The sequence below is a fragment of the Megascapheus bottae genome, unplaced genomic scaffold (genome assembly GCF_031878675.1).
Source record: "Megascapheus bottae isolate mThoBot1 unplaced genomic scaffold, mThoBot2.hap1 HAP1_SCAFFOLD_103, whole genome shotgun sequence".
NCBI lineage: Eukaryota > Metazoa > Chordata > Mammalia > Rodentia > Geomyidae > Megascapheus > Megascapheus bottae.
The window spans coordinates 464,147-485,921 of record NW_028327323.1 but is presented as its reverse complement, the minus strand read 5'-3'; the positions used below and the strand labels follow the sequence as shown (position 1 = coordinate 485,921).

At 41.0% G+C, this 21,775-nt stretch overlaps 1 long non-coding RNA gene and 2 pseudogenes across 1 annotated transcript; all 3 read right to left on the bottom strand.

Annotated features, from left to right (window-relative positions):
• Nucleotides 1-2,270: 2,270 nt before the first annotated feature.
• On the bottom strand, nt 2,271-16,451 carry LOC150040064 (uncharacterized). Its single transcript, XR_016534100.1, has 3 exons — nt 16,314-16,451; nt 8,391-8,454; nt 2,271-2,285 (listed from the first exon to the last, which is right to left on the bottom strand). It is a non-coding gene; the product is annotated as an uncharacterized LOC150040064 (long non-coding RNA).
• LOC150040065 (SOSS complex subunit B2 pseudogene) lies at nt 14,947-15,531 on the bottom strand (annotated as a pseudogene).
• Nucleotides 16,452-19,375: 2,924 nt separating the features above from the next.
• On the bottom strand, nt 19,376-21,725 carry LOC150040063 (pre-mRNA-splicing factor ATP-dependent RNA helicase DHX16 pseudogene; annotated as a pseudogene).
• Nucleotides 21,726-21,775: the final 50 nt, after the last annotated feature.

The window sequence follows — 21,775 nt, the reverse complement described above, 5'->3', positions numbered from 1 at the left end:
TTTTTAAAGTTTACAGGTCCATAAAATTATCTGCTGACATTCAGTTGTAAGCATATGAGCTCAAGCATGGAGGGTAAGCTTGAGATGGTGCAGGACAATCAGGTTTTGTGAGGTGAAATCACGCAGGTGGTGAGCATGGCCAGTGATGTGTCTAGACAGCAGTGTTCATTTCCAAACCAGTTCAGATGCCGCTTCCACAGAAACTTAAAATATGCTTATGGAGTCAAGTTACACAAAACATAACTTTTCTCATCGTACCTTTGTGCCTATTTTAGCACTATTCAAAAGAGTTGAAGCTGGACACCAGTGGCTCTCACCTGCAATCTTCACTAGTCAGGAGATGAGATCTGAGGATCACAGTTCAAAGTAGCATAGGCAGGAAATACAATGCACAGTACTCTCCAATTAATCACCAGAAAAACGGAAGTGCATTGAAGCTCAAAGTGTTAGAGCCCTAGCCTTGAGCTGAAGAGCTCAGGGAAAGAGCCCAGGCCCAGAGTTCAGGTCTCACAACAACAACAACAAAAATGTTGAAACACAGGAATCAAAACTATTGCCTACTCATCAATGAGTATATACAAAACTGCTATATGTGGACAAAATGAGGAATGAGTCTGCTCTAAAAATGGAGTGAAATCATTATGAGGACAATGGACAGGAGAACTCATCATGCTAAGCCAAATACATCACACTGAGAGCCAAATGTCACATTTTCTCTCCATTTTGTGAATCTACACTTTAAAGATGAATAATAGGAATGTACAAGAGGACCTTTTGCGGTAAGGGCAGCAGTGGGGAGTGAGGACATGACAAGAGAAGGTATAGGACATGTATAAAATGCTCTTCAGTATACTATCTAATAAACATTAATAAAGTCAGAGCAACTGTTGAAATTATCGCACGAATAGAGAACAGTATGGAGGATACTGGAAGCCCCACTGTGAACAAAAAAGACATAACAATAACAAACAAACATAAACAGCTGGCCAGGCACCATGCCTCGTGCCTGTAATCTTAGCTACTCAGGAAGTTGAGATCTGAGGATCACGGTTCAAATCCAGCTCAGGCTCTAAAGTCAATGAGACTCATCTCAAATTAACGACTACAAAATCAGAAGTGGCGCTGGGCTCCAGGGTAGGGCAAGAGCTTTAGCTTTGAGCTGAAAGGGCTCAGGGACAACACCCAGTCCCATGACCAAAAAAAAAAAAAAAACCTGTAGCAATTCAGAATGAGACCTAGAGGTTTTAAAAAATGCAAAAATCTCCAATTCTTTTATGAACACTGGATGGTAGCAATCTTAACTGAATACATACAAGGCAGTCAAACAAGTCAGGATGTCAAAAACTGAAGAATAATCATTCAAATACCGCAAGCCAGTGGAAAACATTGACGCAACTGACCATGCTCAGGTACTGGTCCAGACTCTCAACTGAAGTGTATGCATTGAGGAAGAAGTCACATGGATTTCTCCAGGAGAGAAACTTCCCTTCAGTTCTGCATCACGTGGAAGTTTTTCTGTAGAACAGCCCTCACTGCTAGGCCTTGTGACAGGAGTATGGGCAAGAGACTGAGTGTGTGCAATCACCAAGGAAATCCCTTCAATGGCCTCCTTCATGCTGTCCACAGTCCTGTGAGGTTTGCCAAGGACAAATACCAGCATTTCATTAGTCAATAAAGAACTCCTAAGGAACTTGCATTTCTGAGAACCAGATCAAAAGAATAAATGAAAAATGCCTTTGCATCCATAGTGTTATTAATATTGGAAATATGTCATAACACGGCTGAGTGCTGAGGAGCTGTGAATGAAGATTCTTTCTATGAGTATTTTTGAGATATTGATCAAACTCATGTTTTAATTTTATAATCCTATACATAAAAATATTTATTGAAAGTAATTAAATAGGAACATATAAAATTATTTATATACAGAATATTCTTTCTGGCAGCATCAACAAATAGCATATTCAAAATGTTTTGCTTTACAATGAGATCTCAGTATATTCTCCTTTTAGGAAGTCATTAAAATTGTGATTTAAGAAATATGCCTTTAATCATTACATGTATTAGTGGTAAACTAACTTGTCCCAAACTGTCAAACACTACATATAGATAGGCATTTACCTCAAAATGACAAAATTCTCCTTCCTGTTCTTCACACTGTAACTGTGATAACATATTCTTTGCTTTTTTTTGCTCCTTGTCTTGGCATTTCAACATATTTCCCAAGCATATTCTCATACATATTGTACATATGAATGAAGTGCATTCTCGCTGAAATAACCAACCTGAAAGAAAACAAGGGAAAAAGCTATGTCAGGTTGGGTTATTTTTTTTTATTATAAAGGAACACATATTTTCTCATCCACTCTCTGTCCAAGTGCATAAAGAGGTTCTACTTCATGAAACAACAACATGAAGATCTGTAGGTAGATGAGTTACATCCTTGTTCTGAGTTAGCTTAGAGACTAGGGCAATGGAAAGGTAGAAAAATGGCCACTATCGATTCACTAGATGCTGGAATAAAATGCATTTTCTTCTAGGAATTGACCTTCTTTAGGCACAGGAGTACTTTCCAGAAGAAAATAGCTACATTGATAGCTAAACACTAAAAAGGAAGCAAGAAGAGAGAATATGAACTGGCATTTATCCAGTCTACAATATTTACTGATGCTTCATGGCAGTCTGTTTCTACCTAAGGTGGAGTAAGCTGCACTGAGTTCTGTTTCTGTATGAAGCCAATCCAAAAATATTCAAGCAAACCACATTAAAGCACTTTGAAGACAACCTATTTGAGAGAATGAAGTCAGTGAATGCACAGACCAAGGCAAAGAAAGGGAGCTAGGTGGTGCATACTCCAAGTTCCCAAGATGCAATGGTGAGTGAAACAGGCTGATGGAAGCGAGGAGGATGAGTGTTACGTGACAGTGCACTGGAGAGTTCAGAGTGGTATGAGGGAAATCCAGGAGAGCTACACAGGACCCCCTTGCATATGTAGCAGAGCAGTGGATCACGTGTGTTCAGAAAGGAGCCTGACATTGAGGAATAAAACACATGAAGAGATGACAGGAAACTACCTATTGTTCACACACTGCAAGTGATGTCTTTACAGAACAGAGGACATCAGAGATGCCTTGCTACAGCAGGGCAAAATTAACACTCCATAAATCCTGCCCTGAAATATCCAAAAATTTATAAAAACCAAGAGAGGAAGAACCAACTTTCTTGTAAGTGATCTAATTATTGCCAAAAACGGGGCTCAAGAAATCTAATTGCACATTACAGATATAAAAGATTGAAATCGTACAGAAGGTTGATGAGCATAGCGAATGTTAACCCATGTGTTAAACATCAGTGTTTTATCTGAGTAGTCCTAATTATAAGTCATTTGTTTTCCTCTGACATTTCTTACAAGTGAATAAAAGAAAGAAACCCCATGCCAATAGATATGCATGCCAGTAGTTCATCTCTTATAATCCTATTTACTCAAGAGGCTCAGAGGATCTTGGTTCATAGCTACCAGGGGTAGGTAAATATAGAAGAACTTTACCTTCAGTTAGTCATCAAAAAACTAGAAAGTAGAGGATCAAGTGGTACAGAGCCAGCCATAAGTAAACAACCAAGCAAGTTTTTGAGGATTGGATTTCAAGCCTTACTACACACACACACACACACACACACACACACACACACACACACACACACACGGTGATCAAATTAGTGCCAGAAAGTATCCTCTCTAAGAAGGAATCTAGTAGACTGAAGAGACCCCTCTCTAGATTTCCCCCTAATTTCCTGAGTAAGCTGTGGGCTGTAAATTCCTGACAGAAGAACAAAGGCAAGAAACCAGGTGGAAATGTTACAATTTTATTGGCCTCTTGCATATGGCCAGCTTGTGCCTTATGGTCAAATTACTAAAAAAAAAACCCTGCTAACTGAAGGGTCGGGGCTCTCAATTCTAACCTGCTGTGTGGCTGATGATTAGGAGCCCAGGCTCAAGCTTGCAATAAAAGACTCTCAGGTGTTTACATCAGATCCTAGCTACTCAGGAGGCTGAAATGTGAGGATCAAGGTTCAAAGCCAGCCTCAGCACAAAAGGACTTGAGACACTTTATCTTCAGTTAATCTCTAGAAAGCAGGAAGTGGGGCTTGGCTCAAGAGTAGGGAAGCTGAAGAACTCAAGGACAACACCTAGGGTAGGGTGGTAAATTGAGCTGAAGAACTGAGGGACAGTGCCCAGGCCGAGTTCAAGACCCATGACCCACCCCCAAAAAATTACAAGATGTGGTTTAACAGATGCCAGAGGAAATATTTTAAAAGTAGTTTTCACAGGTATTAAAACTCCATCTTGCACACTGAAGTCATCATACAGAGAAAATCAGAGCTTTTATATTTGTGTTTATTCTTTATTTAACTTAAACTACTATAGTTGAGTATCAAATACATATTTTAAGTACTAATATCTTCACTGGGCTAGAAATAAAATATGAAAACACTTTCTAGAAGAAAAATTGCTTATGTCTCAAAAGATGATATTGATATGATCAGAGGGATCCTAATACGAATTAAGCAAAAGAAAAAGTATCATCAGCTGGGCTCTAGTGGCTCACAACTGTAATCTTAACTACTCAGGAGGCCGAGGTCTCAGAATCCCTGCTTGAAATCAGCTTAGGAATCAAAGTCTATGGGACTTATCTCCAACAAACCTCCAAAAAACTAGAAGTGGAGCTGTGGCTCAAATGGGAGAGTGCTAACCAGGAGCAAAAACATGTAGATGCCCAGCTCTGAGTTAAAGCCATAGGATCATCACCAACAAGCAACACCAACAAGAAGAAAAGCAAGTATTTTCCTAGATACAAAAGGACCCAAGAGGGTATTAATCTATTTATTAAGGAAAAGCTTTCTCTGGCAAGAAAGCAGTAAATCATGTGAGAGAGTTCAATGGAAATTTTCTTCTGTACATTAGCTTTATTTTTTTCTTTTTTTAAATTTTTTATTGTAATTAATAAAAGGGTTACATGATATTTGCCAGATAGAAGGTGCATTAATTCACATACATTGATACCCTTTCACATGTCTTGGTACCCATTACCCTCCCCCCCACACCCCACACCCGTCTTGGTTTTCCCCCCTTCCCTATCAAATTTCAAATAACCAAATACAAATAAATTCAATATATCAGATAACAAAGTGAGAGACTGTAACAATATGAGGTACCCAAGGGACAGCAAAGGAGATGAGAGACAACATAGTACATTAAGGACAACAATCATTCGTTATATGGCTTTTGTTTCAATATCCTGGAGGTCCTTTCAATTAGCTTCATACTATATGGCCTTATGTATCAAGATTTTGCTCTATTGCAGATCTCTGCTAGTAGAGCCCAAGGTTTCTACTGATTATGACGAATGAGGGAAACCATTGAGCCTAAGTTCCTTTGAGTCTGGCTTACTTCACTTAATATGATTTTTTCTAAGTCTTTCCATTTCCTATCAAATGGGGCGATGTCATTCTTTCTGACAACAGCATAGAATTCCATTGTGTACAAATACCACAACTTGTTGATCCACTCATCAACTGAGGGACATCTAGGTTGGTTCCATATCTTTGCTATGGTGAATAGTGCTGCAATGAACATTGTTGTGCTAGTGGGTTTAGTATGTCCTTGTTTCTGGATGGTTGGGTAAATGCCAAGTAGTGGAATTGCTGGGTCATAGGGGAGTTCTATGTTTAGCCTTTTGAGGCACTGCCACACTGCTTTCCATAGTGGTTAAAGGAGTTTGCACTCCCACCAACAGTGTAGTAGTGATCCCTCCTGGCCACATCCCCTCCAGCATCTGTTATTCGTTTTCCTGATCCTGGCCATTCTAGCTGGAGTGAGGTGGAATCTTAGAGTTGTTTTGATTTGCATTTCTTTTATGACCAGAGATGTTGAGCATTTCTTCATGTGTCTATAGGCCATTGTTGTTTCTTCTTCAGAGAAGACTCTCTTTAAGTCTTTGGCCCATTTTTTAATGGGATGGTTGTTACTTTGGAGATTAGTTTTGGAGTGATTCAATTTTTTGAGTTGTTGATATATTTTAGATTGTACATTAGCTTTAAATACTATGTTTGAGCCAGGAGTTTGACCTATTGGTAAGAGTGCTTGCCTATCCCATATCTCGTATCATGTTTGATTCCTCGGTATCACATACATAGAAAAAGGTGGAAGTGGTGCTGTGGCTCAAGGGCTAGAACACTATCCTTGAGAACATAAGGACAGTATTCAGGCCCTGAGTTCAAGTCGTAAGCCTGGCAAAAAACAAAAAGGAAGAAAAAAGAAAGAAAGAAAGAAAGAAAGAAAGAAAGAAAGAAAGAAAGAAAGAAAGAAAGAAACTAACTACAGCCAAGCACAGTGTCTCATGCCTGTAATCTTAGCTATTCACGAGTCTGAGATCTGAGAATCTCCATTCAAATCCAGATCAGGCACTAAAGACCCTGAAGACTGTGAGACTCTTATCTCCAATTAACCACTAGGAAATGGGAAATGGCACTGTGGCCAAGGGGTAGGGCGGTAGCCTTAAACTGAAATGCTAAGGGACAGCACCCAAGCCCAGAATCCAAGCCCAACAGCCAAAAACAGAAGAAAATACCATTTACATCTTTCCTCTGTGAATAAAAAAAAGTATAATAAGCTTTAAAAAAAAGGCAAAAGGACAGTTGCTTGCTTTCTCCCTTTATCTTTCTTTCTTTGGATTTCAGATTTAGCTGGTTTCAGCCTTTCAACTGAGGGCCTCTCTTACCCTTTCTCGCCTTTCTATACCACACTTGGCCTTTACCTCATTAGGTACACTGTCTGCCTCCTTTTTTTTTTACTACTTATTGTGGATAGGGAGTCTCCCAGACTTTTGTGATGGGTTGGCTTTGAACTTGGACCTACCAATTCCCAGCCTCTTGATTAACAAAGGTATAAGCTGTATATGGTAAGAAGAGTTACTAATTTTTTTTTTGCTAGTCCTGGGGCATGAACTCAGGGCCTGAGCACTGTCTTTAGGCTTTTTCCTCAAGGTTAGTTCTCTACCACTTGAGGCAAAACACCACTTCGGTGTATGTGGCACCAAGGAATCAAATCCTGGTCTTCATGCATGCTAGGCAAGCACTCTACCACTAGGCCAAACTCCTAGCCCAAGAAGAGCTACTTCTTAAATGTGAGAAATCTCCTTGTCCTCCTGCTGTCATTCCTTTTCTGTTCATTATAACAATGTAGATGCCAGGATAATGGGTATCTTTCTAGCTGACACCTGCTCAACCCCTGACTGTCAGGATAAAATGATGAATGTAGGCATGCTCTGCTCTGTCTCCCTGGATGATGATCCTCCTAGAGATTCACTCGTCTGTCAGCTTTCTTTCCATGGAGGATCAATGTCATATTAGGGAACCTGTTGTCTGAGTAGGGAATTTTCTTCCTTCTGGCTTCCATCTCAGGAACAAAGGAAATGTAAATCCTTCTCAACATCTTCACTGAAAGGGGTTCTAGAGCTAAAAATTCTTTGCTGACAGATTCCTTCTCTGTCATGTCAATACAATGCAAACATGCATGGCTTGTTTCCTGATGGTGTCTCCATAGGTAAATATTCAGAAAGGGAAACTGATTCAGTTTTGAATACACAACACAATTTTAACATGGCATGAAGCCATGATTTCTAAGTTTCTATTGGATATATGGATTAATGGTTTTCTTCCACTTGGTTATAGTCTATACAGGGTCTTTCGTCTGTGTATACTCACAGCAGAAAGTCCAGTGTGAATCTATGCTAAGCTATATTTATATCAGTCTATAAAAATGTGGTTGTATTTTCTGATCCAATTCATTAAAATGAAATATTCTGGGTTTTTTGTAATATTCAGCACCCTTCCCAATCATCTCCTTCAGACACATGTCAGACTCTTCTCTCCCTCAATCCACACATTGAAGGTACGCATACCACATGATATATTTCTGTTCCAGTCTTTGGCATTAATGATTTTAATATGAAATTATGAATTGGGAGCCATTAAGAATTATTTCCCTTTGATAAGAAGCTAAGGGTTAATGACAAAATAGCATTCTTAATTCTGACTAATTAGTCAGTCTTTGATTTGGATTTAAATTTTTATCACATGAGGCATATTTATTATCAGAAGCACAAATCAATCACACATTTTGAGCATAACTCTAAAGATCATACTTAATATGATGCTGATATTTCTTAAGTGTTTTAGTAAGTACTCATACTTGCAAAAATAATTATCGCAGTTGCTGATTTGACCTATTAATTGTTCAGGGTAGTCTGGGAAGTAAATTCCTTTGGCTATATTATTGAAAATACAAAACCCACTTATACGAGAAGATAGAATATAAATAATGAACATACCAAAGGCTGGATATGTTTCCTCACAACTGTCTTGCTCTTCTGATGCAATATACTGAGTCACATCCTGTAAAGTCAGATAAATCATAGTATTTACAGCAAAAGAAACACTGATCCTTAAATAAGAAATAACAAAAGTATATTTCCTCAAGTGTTCAATGTAATTCTTATTGGAATACTTTTATTTTTCCTTCAGGTATTACTTCAATGACCTAGATCTTCATCATTTAAATATATACTGAGTATCATGTAAGATGAACACACAGAAACATTTTGGTTATTAATTTGACACAAGTAAGCTAGCAGAATAAAAAGAAACAGTAGGGCCGGGATTGGGAGCAGTAGTATTCTAATGGTCTAGTGCTCACAAAGCATGAATGAAGCCCTAGGTTCAATTCCTCAGTATCCCATACACCGAAAAAAAGCTGGAAATGGTGATGTGGCTCAGGTGATATAGTGCTAGCCTTGAGAAAGCCCAAGAACAATGCCCAAGCTGTTAGTTCTAGCCCCAGGACTGGCAAAAGACAGAGACAGAGACAGAGAGACAAAGAGAGAGAAAGACAGAGAGACAGAGAGAGAGAGGCACAAAATACCAAAATGAGGGCTGGGAGTATAGCCTCATGGTAGAGTGCTTGCCTAGCATGCAAGAAGCCCTGGGTTCAATTCCTTGGTACCATGTACATAGAAAAAGCCAGAAGTGGTGCTGTGGCGCAAGTGGTAGAACATTAGCCTTGAGAAAGTTCAAGACAGTGCCCAGGCTCTGAGTTCAAGCACCAGGACTGCCATTAAAAAAATATCAAAATGAGGGGCAGGGAATTTGGTCTGGTGGTAGAGTGCTTGCCTAGCATGCATGAAGACCCAGGTTCAATTCCTAGTTACCACATAACAGTGCTCAGGCCCTGAGTCCACACCCTGGACTGGCAAAAAAAAAAAACCACCAAAATGAGCAAATTTAAGGTGCACGTTATTGTGTACTTCACATGAATAACCTATAAACACCTTGTTCCAATTTCTTTCACCTCAACAATAGGTATTTTCCCAAAGTATTTCTGCTATTACTTTGGCAAGTCTTTTCCTCATTAAAGACATAGTCTACCATTTGTAATCTTCATTAAGGATTCCTTTTCCTCCTAGACGCCCACACTAACATTCTTTGAGGTTAGCTTAATTCTTTATCAAATTTTCACTGTATCTATAACTCTCAGAATGGACAATATTTCCTTAGATGGTTTTCCCTTTCCTGCTGGTAAGGAGTTTTATACTGTCTTATTTTCCCTGACAAGATCAGAAAGGAATGGCCTTGTGAGCATGTAGAATTAAGATTGTATTTTGGTCCAGTGATCAGACTCTTTCCAAATAGCTTTCTCAACATTAAGCGTGACACCTAAGGGAATAATTTATTACATTTCTAGGAAAAAAAGGTTGTTCTTCATTTGCCCATGGCCATTTCTATACACAAACTTTGTTTTCCTGGATCTAGTACATTGTCTCTGAGTGAGCTTCATTATCATTTCCTTCCTCCTGTAAGCCCTATTGAAACTCATTATGGAACCCCATTCTGTGGCATTCATAGAATTTGATGATAAAAAATGGTCAATTTACAAGGTAACTTTTGACCTATAAAGAAAAAGGCAAATTCAATATGCTATTGTAATTATTCCTTGGATCTACCTTCTAAGCTTACCTTTATTATCTATCATTTGATTGACCATTTAATGTAACAGTCAATCTGTTAAGTAGAAAATTTTCTTTTTTATTTTTATTGCATTTTATCTTCAGGATAATGTATAGAAAGGTTACAATTACATCCATCAGATAGTGGGTATATTACTTCTTCAACATTGATACCCCTTCTCATGTTTTTGTTCCCCTCTCCCTTCCCTCACCCCCTCCCAATCATCTTGTTTTCTTCCTTCCCTTCTCTTTTTCAAATACACCAGGTATACAAACATATATACAATACACCAGGTAACAAAGTCAGATACAGTAACCACATAAAATTAACCACAAGGGAAAAAAAAGAGAAAAGAAATAACTTCATAACAACAATCACAAAGATAAACCTCTGTTTCCATAGCCTAGAGTTCATTTTGTTTAGTTTCATCCTATATGGTCAGATGCACTTAGCTTTTGAGCTTTTGATCTCTGCCAGGAGATGCGTAGATGTGTACTAATTATTACAAATGGAGCCTATGTTCCTTTGGGTCTGGCTTCACTTAATATGCTTTTTTTCCCCAAGTCTTTCCATTTCCTTACAAACAGGGTGATGTCATTCTTTCTGATGGCAGTATAGAATTCCATTGTGTATAAATACCACATCTTCTTGATCCATTCATATACTGAGGGGCATCTGGGTTCGTTCCATATCTTAGCTATGTTAAATAATGCTGCGATGAACATCGTTGCGCTAGTAGCTTTTGTATGGCCTTGTTTCTGGACTATTGGGTAAATGACAGGGAGGGGAACTGCTGGGTCAGAGGGGAACTCTAGGCTTAGTCTTTTGAGGAATCGCCATACTGCTTTCCAGAGTGGTTGAAGGAGTTACACTCTCACCAACAGTATAGTAGCACTTCCTTCTGGCCATATTCCCACCAGCGTCTGTTGTTATTTGATTTTTTGATAATGGCCATTCTAACTGGAGTGAGGTGAAATCTCAATGTTATTTTGATTTGCATTAAGAAGAAAATTTCTAGCTGGGCACAGTGGCTCACGCCTGTAATGAATGCTAGCTACTCAGGAGGCTGAGATCTGAGGATTGTGGTTCAAAAGAAGACGACGACAAATTTCTGTCAACTAACATTTTAGAACTTAATTGGATTCCTCACTTAACACTAGTGCCTTTTCTGCAGTTTGTGTTGTTAGACTTGCAGCCTCAGAGGACTGAGCAGCACACTTCTTTAAAAGAACAAAGGAAGAAGTCTGCAGAATAATGGGATGAGCAATGAGCCATGGGGAGATGTAGGGATCACATTCTGACAAGATGCTTGAACTTCCTCTCTTAACAGCAATGGGACAGGAAAATGTGAGAAGCATGTATGTGAAACAAAAAGCACATGAATACAAGGGCTCATATATATGATCATGTACAATCAATATGTCTTTTTAGGATGTGGACTCACTGACCAGTAATCCAAACACCTATGTCTAGACACAACTTCCTGATATACAGAATCATAGCACCCAGGAATACATTGGGGAAAAAAGGAAAGCAGGAAGACAAGACCTGAGTTCAAGCCTCAATACCAGTACCAGGTGATAGATAGATAAATAGATAGATAGATAGATAGATAGATAGATAGACAGACAGACAGACAGACAGTAGATTTTATAATTATATCTGCACATAGGTACTTTGTTGGGGACCAACTGTGGGGTCAGTAACCGTGACTGTGGGGTCAGTGACCTTGGACCCGCACAATTGAGTACACAAGGAAGTAAGCTCTTATCATGATTTTGGGCTGTGTCAATAGCTTCTCATTTAACCTGTTTGGGACTTGATAGCTTCTCATTTAACCTATTTGGGACTTGATCACTTCTCATTCAACCTATTTGAGACTTGATACTGTTTGTACGAATGTAGCCACTGGCAGTTCCCTAGTTTAAACAAGTGTATTTAAGGTCAGAACTGGAAATAAACTGGGCTACAGTCTTGGGCTACTGTCTTCTTAAGCTGTGGCTCCTGATTTGGGCTGTAGCCCTCCCAAACACCATCTGTTTGTCTCTCTTCTATTTTTTCCTAGTCCCTGCCCCCTATTTCAGGAATCCCAATTTGCGAACCCTGGTTCACTGCCGGCTGGCCCCGGCAGTACTTGTATTTAGGAAGCAATCATCTGAACATATTAACATTCAAATATATCAGCAAACCATCTGGTTATTGAAGGATGTAAGTTAGTGGTTAATATTTTTGGATGGTGACAATTTTTATGATTTTAGTTTCTCTTTTTCTTCATATTCATCTCTATTCATGTCTTCTAAATTGTTCTTTTTGGTTCTTTCCATCTTCTTGTTAACTGAAGATAAGAGTTTCCTACCCTTTTCAAACCAAGCTCAATTTGCACTGCGATCCTCATCTCAACAATAAAAAGCTGGACGTGGTGATTCATGCTGTCATCCCAGTTCAGTTAGAAGCATAAATAGGGGGATAGAGGTTCAGGATGGCCTGGGATAAAGGAAGGCCCTATTCAGACAATCACAAGAGAAAACCTAACTAGGGGTATGGCTCAATCAGTTAAAAAATTAATCAATCCCAAGCCAGGCACAGTGGATCATGCCTATAATCCTAGCTACTCAGGATGCTGAGATCTGAAGATCAAGGTTCACAATCAGCCCCAGCACAAAAGGACTTGAGATGCTTCTCCAATTAACATCTAGAAAATGGGAAGTGAGGCTTGGCTTAAGGCAGTAGCCTTGAGCTGAAGAGCTCAGGGACGGTGCCCGGGCCGAGTTCAAGCCCCATGACTACCTCCCCCCCACAAAAAATTAATCAATCCCAAACCTTGCCTGGCAAGCACAAGCCTCTGAGTTCAAACTCCACTATGTATAAAAAAAAACCAAAAGAGAAAACAGGAAAAGAAAAAGAATATCCATAACAGTTACATTCATCACAAACCAAAAATTGCAAATAAATCCAATGTCCATGGATAAATAAATATGGGGATAAATGGATGAATAAAATGTGATAATGGATAAACAAAATGGGGCATGTTTATGTAATAGAGTACTATTTCAAAATATAAAAAGAATGCAGAGGGTTTATTAACAATTTATAAGTATCTTGGAAGTTTTATATGAAACCATGCAGTATGCAGAGTTATATTTATAGAAGGTCCTACAAAAGGCAAAAACTAAACTACAGTAGGTAACAATAAGAACGGGTCAGGTATGGTGAAGCTTATCTGTCTTAACAACTCCCAGAGAGCTGAGACAGAAGAATCTAGAATTCAAGTCTAGCTAGGCTATCTGTGTCTCAGACCTTGTCTCAAAAACAGAAAAAAAGAGAAAGGAAGGAAAGAAGGAAGGAAGGAAAGGAGGGAGGGAGGGAGGGAAGGAAAGAAGGAGGGAGGGAGGGAAGGAAAGAAGGAGGGAGGGAGGGAGGGAAGCAAAGAGGGCAAGAAGGAGAAGTTGGATGTGCTGCACATGCTTTTAATCTCAGCTACTCTGGAGGCAGAAATATCATGAGTTTGTGACCTGTATAGTAATTAGATGTCACACAACTTATGTTTATGGTGGTCTTTTGGTGGGGAAGGTGCTGGTATAGACACAATCTCAGGCCCTAAGTGCTGCCTTGTAGCTTTTATCTCAAGGCTTGTGCTCTACCATTTGAGCCACTCTCCTCCACTTTTCACTTTTTTTTAAAAAATTTTAAAATGCTATGACTTTATTGTATGATTTGAGGTAGGAAGGAAAAAGCAACAAAAGTAGGAGGGGGGGAAGACAACAAATATAAAACTAAGAAGTCTCCAGGTTAATGTTATAATGTCAGGAAGATGTATAGGCTCTCCACTGTTGTCATAGAAAAGAGTAAAAATTAGGAAGATCTTTCAACATTAATACAAGTTTTATTCAAAAGAGGAGGCGAAACTTTAACAAAGGAAAAAAGTTACTAGCTATCTACCCATATAGTAAAAAGTAAAAGTGGGTCTCATTTGTAACATATAAATAAAGTACACGTTAACATTTTTTAATAAAGCTGCAACCCACTCTTGAGAGTCATGTAACTTTTGCTTATAATGTCAATCTATTCCAAAATTAGGACACATACACACAACTGAAATAAAGGGAAGTACCTAGCACTTTCACTGAAGGCTGTTAACTACCAGGGCAACTTAAGACTGCTAATTGCTACATGGATTCAATTTAAATCACCTTCATTATATCTACTTACACTTTTTTAATAATCAATGTTTGTGATTTTACAACTCCTCCAAACTACATTTTAATATTTTACATGGTAGTTTCAAAACTAAATACTTAAGGTCTTAGTTTTAAATTTTCCCCCAACATAATAAGTAGTTTTAAAAACAAATGTTAAAAGTACCACATTACAGAAAGCACAGAAAATGTACTTTCTTACAAAATAATTACTTTTATTCCATAATTACGATAAATTGGGGGGGCAACTCAAGAATTCTAGATGATTCAGTGCTAGGGAAAATCTTAATAGCAGTCAATATAATCAGTTATTCCTGGAGTCAAAATGGCTGTTCGCATTGATCAAATTTCCCATTTTTGGTGGTTGTTGCTTTAGCTGGTAAACAGCTGGATTTAAAACAATATATCCCATTAAACTTTATGCCAAATATTACAAAAACATATACAGAAGATAGACTCACAGAGGCTATCAAGCTTAATATCTCAAGTAACTCACCCTTAAAATGGGTACAGATTTTTAAAAGAGGATATCCAATAGTTTTGCTCTAAGTAAATGCCCCTACTTCTCAGAGAGCTCTTACTCTTCAATAGGATACTTGAGTAGCTTAACAGTTTTGCTATAAAAATCAACGACTTGTCTTAAACCAAAAATGTAAAAGAAAACTAATAAAGGACATACGTTTCACAGTTAACAATAAATAAAAGTGAAATATGTGTTCAAGTAGGTCATGTAGTTCAAAAACTTCATGTGACTATTTGGCATAGGTCGTCTTTTAAAGGCCCTCCGAGGATCCCTGCCATTACTCACTGTGGTCATGACTGTGTGATTATTAGTTGCTCCTGATAGCTGTGGATAGGTCAGTCCCCAGCCATTGCTTCTACCAGAATATGAAATTTGGCATCCCCTTGATTCGGGGCCAGTTTGAACACCATTTCCCACTGGTCCAAATGTACCTGTACTGGTATTACTATTTTTCAGCTCATTATTTACCCCTTGGTTCTGCTGTCCTCGATAATCTGGGTTGGGTTCACTGAAATTTGGCACTTCTGAATAAACCATACAAAATTCCCCAATTTTTTGAAGTTCACCACCTCTTCCAGTATAAAGTGTCAGACATCCTTTCCACATAGATGCATATCCTCGGGTCAACTGTATGATATCCCCGGTCTGGATGAGACTGCCGACCTCAGCCCACACGGAGATGGTGATGCTGCCCGTTTTATCGGCCACTTTGCACGACCTCACTTCATGGTCATCTTTGGTCTTGGTCATCCCATCGGGCCGGGCTCCGGAGAGGGACGGGCGGTGATGGCGAACCCAGAGCCCAGAACGCAGCCCCCGCGCACACCGCGTCCCAAAGCAGCGACTGCCCCACTTTTCACTTTTTACTGGTTAACTATGGACGTTCCTGCTTGGCCTGGCTTCAAATCACCATCCTCAGCTCTTAGTCTACTGACTAGCTAGAATTACAGGAATGAGGTGCCCAAGGACACAGCTTAGATGCAAATGTTAATATTCTATACCTAAAACTGTAACAAAAACAGTCTTGACTATCTTGAAAACATAATTTTCCATTTTACCCAGAAATTTTAATCTTTTATGATTGAAAAGGTGATGTATAAATTTCAATGGTGACCTCTTCATCAATTTAATTTACAATTGTCAAATCAATCCTCTGGGTAAAATCGTAACAACCTTTTTTTAAAGTTTTCACTTGACTGAAACGATGGGATATGGAAAATGGCAAAATTATTTATTAAGAATATTTTAAGCAGGTTGTTAGTGGCTCACATCTGTAACCCTAGCTCCTCTGCAGACTGAGACTTCAGGATAATGGTTTGAAGCCAACCCAGTCAGGAAAGTCCATAAGACTTCAATAAACCACCAGAAAGCCATAAGTAGTGTGGTTCAAATGGTATAGCACTAACCGTGAGCAAGAAACCCAGACCTTTCCCCAACCCAGTTCAGGACCCACTCCCCACAAAATGAATGAACAAATTATGAGTTATAAGTAAACTATATATAAATAAACGTTTAAATTATAAATAAAATACATATTTTAAGTTAAAGTCAATGTACGAGCAAACTCCAGATGCTCCTTTAGTAGGTCTACCAAGAGCCCCTGTCCGTTGGCCTCCAACTGTGCTTTCCACAGGGATTCCAGGCAAGCAGCTCCCATGGTCCTCTGGGCAGGAGGGGCGTGTCTAAGCGCGGGTGGGTGGGGCCGCGGGGGCGGGGCTTGGATGGACTGCAGTCCACCTGCAGGCTGCCAGCCCAGCTGGTAGGGGCGTCCTCACTGGGCTCTGAGGGAAGGTCAGTTGAGCAAGAGCCAGCTGAACTCTGGTAAACCATCTGGAAGAAGATGGGTGAAAACCAGCTGGTTGCCACGAAATAGCTCTTGCAGCTGCAGCACTGATCTCTCAAACTTGGCCAGAATTTCTGTTCTTTTTGGTTCTTTCCATCTTCTTGTTATCTGAAAATAAGAGTTTCATACCCTTTCCAAACCAAGCTCAATTTGCACTGTGATCCTCAGATCTCAGCTTTCTGGGCAGCTAGAATTACAGGTGTGAGCCATCAATGTCCTGCAAAGCCTCTCCTCTTTAGAAGTTCACTCTCAGGTATTTGTTTCACGAATGGAAACTTGATTTCCAACATCTACCATTGCAAAAGCATGTGTTACCTAATAAAAAAAAATTATCAGGCACCGAAAACCTCTCACCTATTCTGTCTAACAAATCTAACTAAAAGTAGTGATTTGCTGTCAGATATTTACATTGTCATAATTCTTGGGCATGTATGCCAGGACTGAGACTTAAACTCAGGGCCTTGCATTGTCCCTGAAGTTTTTGCTCAAGACTAGTACACTAGTGGTTAATTGGAAATAAGAGTCTCATGGAATTTCATGCATAGACTGGCTTTGAACCTCGATCTTCAGATCTCGGTCTCCTGAGTATCTAGGATCACAAACATGAGCCACCAGTGCCAGGCAATTTAATTTTTCTATTTCAAATAAATGAGAGTAGCTGCTTTCTTGGGGTTAATAATTTATCAGTAATATTTTACAATCTTTTTGTACAAACTAGGACTACAATTAACTCTCAATGTGAAAACACAAAAGTTGTTGATTCCAGTGACTCACAACTATAATCCTTGCTACTCTGGAGGCTGAGGATAGTGGTTCAAAGCCTACCTCAGCAGAAAAGTCCATGAGACTCACATCTCCAATTAACCAGAAGAAAAGCTAGGGGTGAAAATGTACCTCAATTAGTAGTGAACTAATGTTGAGTGAAAAAAGACAAACAAGTGCCTTAGGTCCTCAATTGGTGCCACATTAAGGAAAGAGTAGGAGGAGGGAAAGAATCAGGAGGAGAGAAGAAGACGGTGAGAGAGAGGGAAAGGGGGAGAGAGAGAAGGAGAAGGAGAGGGGAGAGATACAATTACTGAAATTCAAAGTCTTCTTTTCAGTTTCTCTTAGTCTGCTGCCAACCTGCACTAGCCATCTGGCTGCTTTACCTGAGTCTCCCTTCGGGAAGAACTATGTGAGAAAGACAGTAAGAGGCCTGTGAGGTAGCTGAGTCATGCCCAGAGAAGCAGTCCAGCTCATTCTTGTGGACTTTGGACAGGATCTTTACATTCGAATTTGACATCTTCCTACCTTAACCCAAAATATCACTCACACTATCTGCCCATATGCGTAAAGTTTCTCACTTGCCATTTACAAAATAACTGGAGCCTACCAGTAAATTTTGATCTTATCTTTATAAAGACATTACTGTAAGTTGCCAAATGTAAAAGTCTTACATCTATTTAAACCATCAAACTACAGCTGCTAAGGAAATGTACTTAACATGTAAAACACAGGAGGCCTGAGGTGTTATAAGCTGTAAGCATACTATTACACATTCTAAAGCAGCATATGAAGGCAAGGACAGTTTTATTAAAGAATTTCTATATTAGGGGAAGCATTCACTGAAATCTAGCTGTTATTTTTACAGCACATCATTAGCCAAAGATGAGTTAGTGATAACCAAGAATCATTTATGAGAAGTGTGTGTGTGTGTGTGTGTTTCTTCCTGGGAATCAAAGTCCTGGCCTTGTCCTTGTTTACCATAGGGCTTCACCTACATTTCTATTCATGACATATTTGGGGGGAGGGGTAGCAGTGCTGGCACTTGAGCTCAAGGCCTTTTTATTCACCTAACATGTCCATTTTTCCATGATTGCCTGAGTCAAGGATTAAAGCAGTTTTAGAATTTCAGATGTGAATTTTGTTTTTCAACTTGAAAGAGAAGCAGTAAAGGCTGGACTGTGGTTGGGAAAGAACTTGATAAGTCTTCCCCAATCCAATGTAAGTTCTGTAGTTAAGCACCCCCTGAAATTTTCATTTGATTTCAATGGAACTAATTGTACTCTGTCATGCTATCTGTGGCTGGTGGCTATTGTGTAAATTAATACAGATTGTACCACTTTCCCTATCTACCAGGTAGCCTTTGTTCTCTCTTATGTATTTGCAAAATGTCCTCAACAAATGAATGGGTAGAAAGATGGATGATGGATGGAGAAATGGATAATGAATGATTGGCTGTATGGGAGGATGGAGATCTGAATGGATGGATGGGTGGTTATGTGGTATGAATGGATCAATAGGTCAATGAGTGAATGAACAGCCTCAAATGTGCTTAACAAGGTTGCTAGTGCTGAAATTAGTATGCAATTTATTTTCTTTTCTGATATTTAGTTCAATTTTTGGTAGGGCTTCTGTGTGCTAGGCAGTCTTTACCACACAGCTGTGCCCTCAGCCCAAAGCACTGCTTCTTGTCATCAAATTCCTTTGCATAATATCTTGTTGCATGGAGCAATTTGAGCATTCTTGGTGATTGTGGGTGCTGAACAGCAGACATTATTCTTGGCTTGGAAATACCTACCCATTTCTTTCCAAATCCTTTCAGTCCTTACTGATCCTACTTTCAAATGGAAAAGCAAAATTCACATCTATGATCCCCAAACCAACTGAATTCCTGACTGAAGGGAGCAGGAAAAAAAATGGACATATCACATGAGGCAATATGACTTTTTTATTAAAAAATAATTTTATGTAACAGGAATTAAGCAATGTACAGAAAGAAAAGGTGCTGGTATCAAGATCTGTTTGTGTTCCTTCCCATTTGTCCTTTTCTCTAGCCCAGTTCTTCACGTGTCTTGCCTATTTTGGGGGGCATTTTCTTTGTGTGGGAATCTTCTACCTCCTTGGCCTTGTAGAAGTGGGGAGCTACTTCCAAAAGCCAACTGCTCTCAATCTCCAACACCTGTCTCATGAACGCCTTGCTGGTCAAGACAACTTCATGGTAAAGCAACCAGCAGGGCGGCTGCTCTTTAAAGAGGGAGGAGTTGGGAGGAATGACCACTTCGTGCCTTTTCTTCACTATTCGGTAGCCAGTAGGTGTCAGCCATGCTATGTGGTAAAAGTAACCAGAAGTGATGGCCTTGTGGACCCCGATGTAGTCCCCCTGGCAGGAGCTCAGCCCAACCTCCACACGCTCCAAGAGCCCTTCCAGCTGTTCCCGCACATCCCGGGCTCGGCGCATGGATCTGACTTGTACAAAGTTCTCATAGCACCACTGGGAGGAGTAGCCACTCTCAGCCCACTGTTTATACACGTTTAGCAGAACCAGGTGGTCTCCACCAGGGAGGAAGAAGTTGACAGGGGCATTGTCAGCGTGGACAGCCTTGTCCTTAGGCCGGTAGAAGATGGAGTTGTTGACAGAAAGCATGGCAGCCACTGTCAGGATCTCCTCTGAACAGCTGTACTTCTCAGAGGCCAAGATCATTTTAGATAGCATGGGGTCCACAGGCAGCTCTGCCATCTTTCGACCAGTCGTGGTGAGCTCTCCAAGGTGATTGAGGGCTCCTAGAATGTACAGTTGATCCAAAGCCAGCAACAGGGTCTCATATGGTGGAGGGTCCAGGAAGTCAAAGTGCACCAGGTCATGTATCCCTAAGCTCTTAAGCAGCAGCACTACATTGCCCAGGTTGGTCCTCTGGATCTCAGGCACTGTGGTCTCTTCCAGCTCATGGTGATAGGCCCAGGCTGTGTACAGGCGGAAGCACTTCCCTGCAGCCACTCGACCTGCTTGCCCAGCACGCTGATTGGCTGAGGCCTTGCTGCAGGGGGTGACAGTGACCAACTCCATGCCTGTGCGGGGATTGTAGCTCTTCTGCTTACTGTGGGATCTGGGTGGTCTTCCCTGAGCCGGTCTCCCCTTCAATGATGAGGACTTGGTGATTAGCGATGGCAGCCAAGAGCTCCTCTCGGAATGGGAACACAGGGAGGCTGCGATGGACAGCCTGGATGGCCTCCTTCTGCTGGGCCTTTCCTGATGGAGGGCGAGCTGAAGGCCCCTCATCACCCTGAAGCTGAGTGGCACAGGCAAACTCGATGGTCTCCTCCTCCTTCTCCAGCACTAGCTGATACTTCCGCTCCTGGGAGTCAGCATCTCCAGCACCAAAGGTCAGTGATGCTGCCCCAAGCCGGGCCTCCTCCCATCGCCGCTGCGCTTCCCCAGGAGCGCTCGATTCCTCTTCCACTAGGTCCACAGCTCCAGCTGGCTGTCCCCTGGTCTCCTTGGGCATGTGGTAGCGGTCGGTGGCCTCCAGCTTCTCTTGCTCACCGGCTGCCCGGTATTCACGGGCCAGATCCCGCACTGGCCGCTTGTATTTGAGCTGCAGGCGTTCATGGCGGCTGAGCTCCCCATCTCCAAAGAGGAACTCCTCATCAGCCAGCTCTGGGTCCAAGTCCTCCAGCTTCTCTCGCTCCCGCTTGGCCAGGTACTCTCGGCGGGATTTCTGCCGCAGCTCAGGGACCAGGGCTTTCTGGTCTTCTTCAGCCATCATGAGGCACTTCTGAGCCCCTTCATCAGCCTCCTTGTCTGAGTGCTCCAGGACATGGCGAGTCCGAGCCTTGTCCACTGATGCACTCGCTCCACAAAGGCATTGCGTTCTTCCAGGTCCCAAAGGTGCTCTCGTTCTCTCCACCCGTCCTCTGATTCTGCTTTCTGTGTCTGTTCTTCATGCTCCCCTGTCTTCCTTTTCCTTTTTTTAGAAATGTCTTCCTCTTCTTCCTCCTCCTCATCACAGTGCTTCTTCCTGGGATGTTTCCGTTTTTTACGCTTTTTCTGGAGGCTGCTCTTACTCAGAATCCCAGTTTCCTCACTGCTGTCTTCACTCTCTTCCAACAACTTGTAAGATCTGTTCTTCTCTAGCAGGGCTCGAGCCTCTCGCTCTGCGACCCTAGCTGGCTTTTCTACCACCAGCTTCCCTGGTACCTTGTGCCACAGCTGGATGGCGAAGTCCCTCGCGGGCGCGCTCAGGTCCAGCGCGTCTTCCAGGCGCTGCAGGAACTCCTCGGCAGAGGCTGGAGCTGAGCCAAGCCAGAGCAGCGGATCCCGGTGTCTGCAGCAGCAGCGCGGGTTCGCGCACCGCCTGGGGAAGCAGTGCCTTTCTGCCTCCCACCCACTTT